The sequence below is a fragment of the Thermobia domestica genome, chromosome 14, assembly GCF_964235325.1.
Source record: "Thermobia domestica chromosome 14, izTheDome1.hap1.1, whole genome shotgun sequence".
NCBI classification, from domain to species: Eukaryota; Metazoa; Arthropoda; class Insecta; order Zygentoma; family Lepismatidae; genus Thermobia; species Thermobia domestica.
The window spans coordinates 191,449,742-191,462,161 of record NC_137467.1 but is presented as its reverse complement, the minus strand read 5'-3'; positions in this window follow the sequence as shown (position 1 = coordinate 191,462,161).

Genomic DNA, 12,420 nt, shown 5'->3' with positions numbered 1-12,420 from the left:
CTAAGTTTCAAGGACAGGATGTAAGAGAAGAAAGACAAGGTAGTTCATCTAAAGATCAGAGGAATAGTAATAATAATAGAGGAAATGGGAATTTCAGAAATAGAGGTCGTAACCAATATAGAAATAATAATAGCCGAAATTGGAATAGAAATTATGATAATTTTAATCGTAATAGAGGAAATCAAAATTATGGTAATAGAAGAGGAAATAGAGGTAGCAATTGGCGTTGTAATAGAGGAGTTCGTAGACAGAATTTTTGGCAAGAGCGAAGAAGTTGTTGTGGTGATAGGAACCATTGGCAATCCTGTTGTGGTGGTCAAGGACAATCGAGTCAGCAGGTACAGTATGTACCGGTAGTGCCAAACCAAGTAAACGGAACTACATATTATCATACGCAAAATTCGCAAAATTTAAACTGAGCAACGCTGTAAACGACAGCGGCTCATTTACAGGGGACAAGAGGAAGATTAGGGAGATTGTAGCCTCTATATCGCACGAAAATGATATGTTGTATCTACCGGTTGAGGTAGAAGGAAGGAAATATAATGCATTAATAGATACGGGATCACAGATATCGATTACAAATGAGCGGTTAATTCCACCAAATGCTAAAATACTTTCCCAGTCTGCTAGAATACGAGGTATAACACAGAATGTGTTAGTTGTGAACAAAGTGGCAATTTTAAAATTTAAGGTATCAGGATAGACGTTCCATCTAGCTTTTAGAGCAATTAGAGATTTTCCGTATCAAGTATTGATCGGAAATGATTTCTTAAAGAGCCAGAATTTCTAATAAACTATGGTGAAAAGAAGTTAACATTACAGAGATTTGGTAAACCTCAATTTCGGAAGACTGTAGGACAAGAATCTCTGTCTGTATCTGAGAACGCAGCAATCGGTATAAAATATAGTATTAGACCAAAATGGGTTTTAGGACATAAGGTACGGTTGTTACCTACAACTAAAACTACGGTAGAAGTTAAGCTAGTAAATTCTTGGAACAAAGAGTATTTGTTAGAGCCTAACAGAGATTTAGAGCGACAGTATAATGTTTTAATACCGAGAGTATTATTATCGGAACAAAACAAGAAGATAGAGTTAGTCAATACGTCAAATAAGTTTGTGATGCTGAGAGCTAATGTTATGTTAGGACATGCAAAAGAATGTATAGATGAAGAAGATTTGAAGCAAGAAGGGTTATCAGATGAGGAAGTAGAAAGTGTGTTAAAATCAAGAAAGAATTTTGATAGTTCCAGACTGAAATTTGGCGAAGAAACGAAACCTAAAATTAGAGAACAAATAGAAAATTTATGTTATAAGTATGCCGATGTATTTGCTTGGCAAGAGAACGAATTAGGCAAGGTGAAGCATTTTGAACATCATATAGAATTGGAAACTAAGGTTCCATTTTGACGGCATCAGTATCCCATTCCGATAGAGCTTAGAGATAAAGTTAAGGAGCAAATCAATATCTTGCTTATACAGAACATTATACAGGAAAGTTCCAGCACGTACAATTCTCCCATGCTATTCATTAAGAAACCCTCTGGAGGTATTCGGGCCGTAGTGGACTGTAGATTTTTAAATGAACGCGTCAATCTGCACAGCATAGTCTTGCCACCCATTCACCAAATTTTAACGTGTATGGGAGGTCTTTAATTTTTCAGTATTCTGGACGTAAAATCGGCTTATCACCAAGTGCCTATCTCTAAGGAATCAAGAGATTACACTGCTTTCAATATACCTGGCGTAGGAGCGTATTCATACAATGTTATGCCTATAGCATATTTACAGGCGCCGGCAATATACACGAAAATAATGGCAATGGCCCTCGCTAATGTCAGTCCTGAAGCTGTATCATACTATATGGACGATGTGTTTATATACGTTGATAAACAAGAAAAAATGGTTGAAGTTTTACAATCTGTGTTCAAGAGATTAAAGCATTACGGTCTTAAACTGTCCGTAGAGAAATGTCAATTTATGGAGAGAAAAATTTTAGCTTTAGGACATATAATTAGTGATGCAGGTTACGAAGTAAGACCATAGATCATACAGGCCATTAAAGCATGCAAACTTCCGACCACTGTGAAACAGCTAAAGTCGTTTTTGGGATTAACAAACTATGTTCGTAGATTCTGTAGAGACTGCGCTAAAATCACGTCGATTTTTCAGCCTCTCTTGAAAAAAGGACATAAGTTTGAATGGAACGATACTTATCAGCAAGGATTTGAGAAGTTAAAACTCGGTTTAATGAATGCACCATTATTAGCTCCGTTTAGGGAGCAATTAGAGACCAGGGTGTATACCGACGCGTCAACCAGTTCAATCGGTGGAGTGTTAATGCAGAAGCAGTCAAATAATGAATGGACACCAGTAGCTTATTATAGTCGAGTGTTGAGACCGCAAGAGAAGACTAGACGTATTGTAGAATTAGAGATATTAGCAGTAATCAGTTCTTTGAGAGCATTTAATTATTATTTGTTTAACAAAGAATTTGAATTATATACGGATTGTAAAGCATTGAAATATCATTAAAAATATCCTAAATTAGCTCCAAAACTTGTTAGGTGGAGTCTGGATTTGGCCCAATACAAATATACGCCAGTGCACTGTCCTGCTGAGAAATAACCTAGTGATATTTTATCTAGAAATACAGATATTGAACCAACTCAGGATGGCGTTGACCTAGAAACGTTAAAAGTAAATGTCGAAGATCTACCGGTTAATTTAACATTTGACCAAGACATAGATGTTGGTGAATTACAGCGACAAGATTCGTTGTTTGGACCGATAGTAAAAGCGATCGAGAATCCGGAAGAAGCAGACGTTAAGGCGGAAAAACAGGCTAGGTGGTATACAATTAAGGACAATAAATTGTATAGAACTCAGCTTTTGGCTAGTGGTACCAAGTTGCTATTATCCCATTCTCTTTGAGAGAACAAGTTTTTCGTAATCTTCATTGTTCGATATATAGTGGTGGACACTTTTCATACACCAAATGCTATAGGAGAGCGTTAACATTAATTTACTTTCCGAACGTGAAAAAGTTGTTTCAGGAGAAAGTGAGTCAATGTATAAGCTGCCAGTTGCAGAAAAGGAAAACTGGCAGAGTACCTTTCCATTCCCAAACATATCCTCCATATGCGCCTTTTCAATCTGTAATAATGGACGAGGACGGACCGTTTAAAATTTCTCGAAACAGAAATAAATATATTTTGCTATTTGTTGACAACGCCACAAGATTTTTTATTGCAAGAGCAGTACCTGCTATTACAGCAGACATAGTAGCTCAAGTTATCTTCGAAGATCTAATTACGAAGCATGGGGTCCCATCTCAGCTTCATTTAGATAGACTGTCTTCCCATAAGAGCAAAATATGAAATTTGGCATGGCTAAGAAATTTGGCATGAACTTGCATTTTGCGAATACAAGTGCCCACTATAGTATAGGAAGTCCGTAACGGGCCATAGGTTCATTACAGCAAGTAATGAAACATTATATTGAGAAAGATTTCGCAAATTGGGATGAGATCTTACCAAGTTTGATTTTCACAATGAATACGCAAGTGCATGATGGTACTGGTTTCTTACTATACTACTTGTTGCATGGAGTTGAACCTCGAACATTTCTCGAAGAGGATTTGGATATCCCTTGCGAGTATGTTGAAAACGAAGTGAGACTTCATGGCATAAAAGAGGCACGAAAGCTTGCATACAAAAATTTACAGAAGAAATTTAAAGCGCAGAAGGGGCAAGTTGAAAAGAAATTCGATCAATCGAATTTTGACATTGGACAAACCGTTTTAATAAAGGAAATGCCTAGAGCAGGACTACCTGCATGTTTTGGTAATAGGTACAATATTAAGGGTGTAATAATAGACAAGATTAATAATAATTCCTATAAAGTTCAGTATGAAACTAAGAAAGGTGAATCAAAGGTCGATACTATAAACATAAGCAGTTTAAAATTATTTGTTGGTAAGAAGGACGAAACGTTAGGAGATGACGATCAAGTTTCCGATAGCGAATACTAAAATTAAAAAAAAAGAATTCTTAGAGTTTACTGTAACTATGGTACAAATTGGGTCTACCGATGAAGTGTCAGTCAGGGGGCACTTTTCTCAACCAAACCCTTGTTTCCGAGATTGAGGAAATGCGAATCTCCATCGAAATTGTCCCGAATCGATATACACTTTTTGGATTATAGTTACTAGAAATTCGAAAAAATAAACTTTATATATATGCAATACGTTTGTAGAATTTAGTATGTTTTGAACAAGTGCCTAGAACATAAAATAAAAGAAAGTGAGTTAATATATAAATCAATAAAACAATAAATTATTTTTTAAATATGATAATAGTAAATAAATAATATCGACTTGTTATTGAAAACGCCTATTATCTATCAAAATACTGTGTCCAGAATGTATAACTTTATCCCTATGGGTTATCTAACTCGAAATTCTCGGATTTATTACAAATTACCTGAGGCCGTATATCTAGCAAATGCTGTATATCATACTTTGGATAGATCAAAATGTGAATTCAAAAGTTTTCTTTATATTTGTAAATTAAAAACACTCGATGATGAAGCGAAAAGCCTCAACAACATTACATTCAATGGTTCACTACACGGTTGTCAACAGAGGACGGAAAGATATTTGGGAAAAGTATTGTATAGATACACTCATGCAGGTGTATTGTATTCCTCGTTACTAGAAGGTTACATAACTAAGCTAGGTAACCATCATGAAATAACATCAACAAAGTGATCTTTGGTAACAATTGTTCTTATTTCATAAACTATAGCCAATTTGATAATTTTATTTTGGGTGAACTAGCCATACCTACGAGAAAAGTAATCTCAGTAAACAATAAACATTTAAATTTAATTGGTAATTGGACACAAAAACAATTAAACTTCACTTTGCATTCCGAAGAATTAAATTCACTAGCTGAAAATTTATTGAAGTTAAAAGTGGACACGACTGTACCACAACTGGTAATGAAAACCGATTATATAATGTACGTAATTGCAGTTATCATAATTGTTTTGGTAGTTTCTGTAATTGCGATAATGGTATTGTATTGTAAATTATATAAATCCTTGAGAAAATAATGAGGCATAAACATCATAATAACAACAATAATAATAATAATCGTAAACAATAGGAAATTTATTTATGTTCTGGCACACAATATTTTATGTAGAAATGTCTTGGTAAACAATGAAATCTGTAAACTGAAAACGTTGTTAAAAAATGTAAACAAACGATTAGGTAATGTTGAAGTCCAAAAGTAAACATGCATCAAACACTTACCAACCGGCCATCACCAACAGTAAAGACCATCACCGAGTAGAAGTATGTATAGTAATAAATAAAGTCTATAGTTCATAGTAACCGACTGAGGATGGTAAACGATCGAAACGAGTAACCGAAACGTACGATGTCCCATTTACATCTCAGGTGTACGAAATAAAAATAAGCATAGGAATAGATGAGAATAGTTAACCTAGACAAGTCTAGGATTGTAACATCATGAAGAAGAATAGATTAAATCAAGAACATCTAAGAATTTTTGAAAGGTACAAGGGAAATAGTAATCTAAAAGAAGAAAATTAATTATAAGAATAACAGTAATAAATAGATCAAAATAAATAAAAATAGATAATAGATAAAGAAGAGTATTATTATTGTGTTAATAGTTAATATAAAAGAGAATGTTACGAATATTATAAGAAAATAAATAACTAGAATTTCTACAATGGTTACATTGTTAGCCAAAGGGTTAATATTAAGGAATATGCATAGATAGAATAAGAAATAGTACATGAAGAATATTTGAATTCAATGAGCTTGATATATTTAATGTTTATTTTACGTAGAGAATTTATTTTTTAAAATAATAAGTTACACATTTTAATAATTAATTAGTAATAATAAGTAGTTATTGAACTAAAATATTGATTGGCATAAATTAATTGATCATTGTATGCGTATTGCAAGCGCTACAGCCAATTATCATCAACGAATTTGTATTGATTTGCGTCAAGACCATCAGGATTTTCTGAACAGCAAGAAGTAAAACACTTCACTGAGACCTGCGTTGAGGCTAGCTCTAATCTCCAGTGCAGACGATACCGAGCATTTCCGAGAGCATCCTAGCTGATACGAAAATCACGGAGAATGCGCTCGTCGCATGCATCGAAACCACCGAGGGGAAGCCAAGCGTAAAAGCAAATGAAACATGTATTAAAATACAAAAATATAATAAAATTAAATAAAATTAACTATATTAATGTATATTTATTATTACAAGCAAGCTCAAAGTAGAGTTATACATATGTTAGAATATATAAAAGCGCTGATATATGAAGTTAAAACGAGTATATTTTAATGTAATTTTAATGAGTAAATACGACGAAAAGAAGGAGATTTTCCGTGTAGAACTGATGCTTATAGATTAGCAGTGTTTTACACACAAACTTTGTAGTTTTAAAGAACGGTCTTACACTAATATTACATTGAATGTAGCAAGTTGTGTATGACAAAGAACAGAACATTATAGGCCTGCTTCAATAAGACGCGAAATGTAGTCGAAGAGCGTAAGCAGACACAAGTTAGAGAATATAATTATTTAAATTAATTATAGTGAATAGAATTTTCTACGATTTTTAAATGAGCCTGTCCCATCTATTTCTCGTCTATTCCAGATTAAAGCAAAAAGGAAAGACATGGACATCGAAACTATTTTATTTTTAGTATCTACCATAGTATTAGGAATTATACTCGTAATTGTAATTATTAATACTTGCTATATTTTTGCAAAATTACGTAAATTAGAGAGGAAATATGAAGATAGAAATAGAAGAAGTAATATAAGATCTAGTATTGAATTAGAAGTAAGAGATAAATGCAACTCAGAAACTTACGTTCATCCAAAATTTTCCCCTTTGTATGCCAAAATACAGAAGAAAAGAGCACATACACAAAATACAAGAACACAAATCACTGACCACACATCACTACACACTATGCCAGATTTTAGCAAAGCTTATTCAAGCACTAGCAATGATGAACTTAAGCTAACACAAGTGGATCACACTAAAAATAACGTGTTGAATCTTGAGCACCAAGAGACTAAAACGGGACACGTCACCGATTTTCAATCAAACATTTTAGTGATTACGCCCGATAAACTTGTGAAAAGTGGAAACACGGAAAGCGACGACAAGGAATCCTTTTATCCTTGTGATATTATCGTGATTTAAACGCAAAAACTTCCAAAAATACACTACAATTTTGTTGTGTGGGATCACCGAGTTAACTTTTAAGCACGCCAACGCCCAAATGAGAGAGCAAAGCGGATGTTTTAATTAACCTTGATTCGAAAAAACGCTGATTTCGCGCTTCTCAATCAAAGTCATCCACATCGTTGCAAACTGGCTAAAAGAAAACTTTCATTCTCAGAAAGTGAAAATTTGGTGTAAGCTTTTTTAATGAAGTAATTAGTGAATTTGTGATACTAAATCGTGTAATGTATAGTATCATATGTATAATTTTTTATTAGTGTGGAAATTTTTAAAACAGAAAACAGTGAATAAAAGTGTCATAAAATATGTGAATAAATTTTTGTTGTACAGTTAACTTGTGCTCGAATTGGCAAGTTTGTACACAGTGCCAATGGAAAATTTTACTTCTGTCTTAGCAACAGATAACTTAATTGCATATTATGAGAAGAACTCTAGCTGCAATTAATACAGAAAACAGCTTACTTGTCATAATTCTTGCCTCAACCACTAGATGGTGTGAGGATTCACATTTAAATCTTTTTTATGTATAATGTATTACAAGGATTGAATGATAAAAAGATTATTACTTTTAATTGAAATTAGGGTTTTTGGAGATGGAATTATCAACTATGAATATTTATTTATGCTATTATATATTTTTATTTTGTTTCAAACTATATTTTGCAATTTCATATATTTTATACTTTCATGTTTATATATGTACAGGGTGTTTTATATAGAAACGACCTCCTGTGAGATCTAATTTGTTAGCAGGGCTAACAAGGTTTCCAAGAGAGGCATGTGGCAGAGCCCATATTTTGTGGTTAATTTTCATGTACATTTTGTGATATTCATTTTATTAAAGATTTTATTTTTGTTTGGTTAAGGATTAAAGAAGAATAAAAACACGGAAATAATTAATGTCAGTATAAGAAATCACATGAATGCAATTCTCAGTAAAATTCACAAGCTTGTATTGTCAGCTCTTTAGAATAACATCTTAGCACGTTGTTCTCCGTCTGAGAATTCAGGAACCGAATTCTACAAATGTGTAAACGAGAACAATTAACAGAATTTTATGGTCATGGATCAGTAAAGTTATTCTGAACAGAAGACACATTCACGGATATGTAGAAATTTTCAAGAATCATGAGACAAAGCATTCCAAGTGTTGCCAGTTGTTGATTGCAATGAGGAAACAACCTCGTTTTCTCAAGAAAGGAGTACACGCGCTTCTGACGTCATGCGACTGTGGCGAATTCTGTGGTACGGAAGTTTAAACAAAAACTGAAAGACGAGAGGTCTCGAGACAGAAGTTCGGCAGATGTTCTGACAGAAGTTCCACAGAAGTTCGGCAGATGTTCTGACAGAAGTTCGGCAAATGTTCTGACAGAAGTTCCAGAGAAGTTCAGCAGAAGATCAGGAGTTGATCTGAGAGAAGTCTAGTTCCGATGTGATTAATCCTTAGTCACGATCCTACGTCGTTTAGCGAACGAACGTTAGAGTTATACACATAACGTATATTAGATGTGGAGTCCAATCACATCCTAAACGCCGATGACAACAGCGTAGAGTCTTACCTATCGAGACACGAACCACGAGTCTACAGTACGGAGATATCAACCCAGGCGATATCTCTCAACCGGAGGCCAGACACGGAGAGACCACCAAGGACCACCACAGAGGCACCAGCTGAATTGAATCCCAGAGGTATGTGTTACTTTAAAGTCAGTAATCAACAGCTCAATGTTTGGTTTGCGATGCTCAATCTGGCGAAACTTCTAAATACCCGTAACTAAAGACATCACGTTTTACACTTGCACATTTCCTATAAGAAATACAAACATCTTTTATTAACTGAACTCTGAGTTGTGATTTTATGATAAAACCCCATAAGATTATGTACGATAAGTTAACCTCTCGCGTAGGAGTAGAAAACGTTCCCACTCATTCCAGATGGTAAGTGGAAGGTGACTTCTTCAGTTCACTGTTTCATCTCCGTTTTTAGACACGAACTGAGGAGGTTGTCAATAATGATCTGGCAAAATGGTAGTTATGCGCCAGTCTTTTTTATCTGTTAAACGATAATAAATGCTATTAGTATATTTGGAAACACTCTGAAATGAAGCTACATAATGTACTTCAAGAACTGCTGTCTCCCATACACCTATCTCCAGTACAAGAGGATGATATAATTAGCCGTCTCCTTTAGTTTAACCGGCATAACCCTGGGACGTAAAACTCATAGATGATATAATTAGGTCTATAACATGACAAAGTATTTTGTGGAAAATATTAAATAGAACTGTTACTTGGGAGGGTGAGGTAAAAACTACATTGCTCCATAGTTTTATTAAAAATATGTTTTTTCTTTTCTTCTTCCCTTGCTCTTACAACGTGTCTCAGCAAATGAATTTTTCTTTTCCTCTTACCTGGCCCATCTAAAACCTGAATTAATTTATTTTGAGCTTTTGTTTTAAATTAAATTTTGCTTCTTCCCAAGTGACTGTAAAGCCTTGTCAATAGGTATATTATCACCCAGTACATCTCCGGCTACATTAATACTTGTACGTAATAGTTTTTTATCAAGTTTTTGCACTTTGTTTTATTAATACAAATACACTACGTAATAAACCACCTACAAAACTAACCAATACTATACCCTTCTTAGAAGGACGCACTACATTATACATTATAAAAACTACAAGGCTAATTGGAATAATATTGAAAATAAGGGTCGTTCATTTCGCTATAAACTGAAAAATATCACCATTTTATAATATAGTATTATTGTTGTTGTTGCTAAATACTCTTTAAATTCCTCACAGGAATCCAGGAATTAAATGATACAGGGTGCTCGCGTAAAGGAACAAGCACCCGTTTACTTTGCACATCTAAAATCTCATCTATTTCAAAACACTGGGTAACGGTACCTGATGTGATTCCTCTTCGTAAACTGTACCGTCAAATACTTTACCATTTATATCCTCAAACGCATAAAAAACTTTTTCGCCTTATATTGCACGTGTTTTATTTTAAATATTTCCATTGTCTAATTTTCTCTATAGTATTTTTTTAATTGCGTTGTGCTTTAGTAATGCGCACAGTATCATCTTTATATTTTGCAACTTTAACAACACTAGTATGCGACGATTTTCATGTATTCCACACTTGTTTAAACGTATTCTGGATTACAGTGGCTGGCGGTAATTGATGCGCTCTATGTTGGCGAGAATTATATGCCTGAACCCACTTGGGCACCGTGTCTATGTAACGGTACGTCTTCTTCGATGTAAAATATTTGCACATTCGCTGCTTAAGAGAGCGATTAAGGCTTTTCACTATACTTGACCTTATATTTGTTTTTAGTTGTGAAAACAGAATATTTGTTTTTTTCAAATACATTTGGAATGATCTGTTAACAAACTCTGTTCCTTTATCTGCTTGTAGACGTAGAGGTTTACGCTGAGTAGATGCAATACTTTCTTCAATGCATTTATAATACCGGCACTAGTTTAAGTACGCACAGGCACGGCCCATGCATACCGACTAAATATATTTTTTACTTTTAAAATATACCTGTATAGTCATTATATTTTTGTGCACTTTGCATATCGTTTAAATCATCTTGCTTCTGATCATCAATATTAAACACTAAATTGGAATTTCCTGAAAATTTTTTTTCGTGCAGGTTTATGCAGTGTATATGTCGGTTGTTATTTTAACCATTGTTGAAAAAAATGAAATCTTTAAGGTTTACGTCCCACGATTATGCCGGTTAGGCTAAAGGAGACGGTGATTATGAGAGATGAGTGAAATGGTGGAATGAAGAAAGTGGGAGGAAACGGGAAAACCCCGAGAAAACCCACGAGCACTGTGTTTGTCCACCACAAAGTTCACTTGGCGGGGGCTGGGATCGAACCCGGGACCCCAAGCACCAGAGGTGAACGCTCTACCACTGAGCCACCGCGCCCCCCTTTAACCATTGTTGCACACAGTCTAAGGGTACTGATTTCTTTACGGCTTCCATAATGCCAATGCAGTTGAAAATGCAGCAGGATGTGAGGGGTTATAATAAACGGCAGCTAGTTTCTTCATATTTAATAGTCATGCCATTTACGTTTACGTATCGGCTCCTCGTCTTCCTCCTTTTTTTGTCTTCTTCAATTGTTAGCTTACGAATATACTCTATACGATGAAGCAGTGGCGGCTAATGTTAGTGTTGCAGCGTTGCTCAACGACCAAAGTATTTCAAGAAAAAATATTATTATCAATAGTAGTAAAGAACAGAAAAATAGTTTTTAATACTCGCATATATACACTTTAAATAACATATTTTTTATTTCTGTAACTGTCTTTCGTTAATCCATTTTAAAAAACGAAAAATAATCTGTCCCAGAGTCTCTAATTTATATTGTGTTGCAGCGAGCATACAACGACCAGATTCCTTCAGCGCGGAAATTGGAGCAAATGTTAAGTCTCCTTTCCCCTACCTCAGAAGACCGGTAGTTGCAGTGCTTCTGCAACACAGCACGGTTTCCTGTGAGCGAGGCTTTTTTTGCGCTAAATATAATTTTTAAATTTTATTTCCCTAGCAAATAACTAATGGAATTTGACTTTTTGTATTCATATTTTTAAATTACAGGACCATACTGAAGCAAATGAATGTAATTACAATTAAAGAAAGTGATTGTAGAATTACAAAATAAGAAAGAAAATATCTAGTAAAGCAGAAAACAAATGAAATTAGACCCGCATTTACAAGCTTATATTGAGAATGAATGCTTCTTTCACAGTAATTTGTGATTCAAATATTAATAAGTCAGTATGTAGAATCGCCCCCTCCCTCTGTAGATAGCCTAGTATTTTAGTATATATATATATATATATATATATATATATAGATATAGATATAGATAGATAGATATAGATATATATATTATAAAATAAGTATATTTTATACCCTTGATAATTTCCACATAAAACTATATGATGGTTAACGCCACATTGAATTTGGCCCTATTCAGCATGCTCAGGGGCGTTGCCACGACGGGGTCCACCGGGTCCGGACCTCCCCAAAATTTCGAAACTTGACTAATATTTGTACACTTTCCTAACGAACTA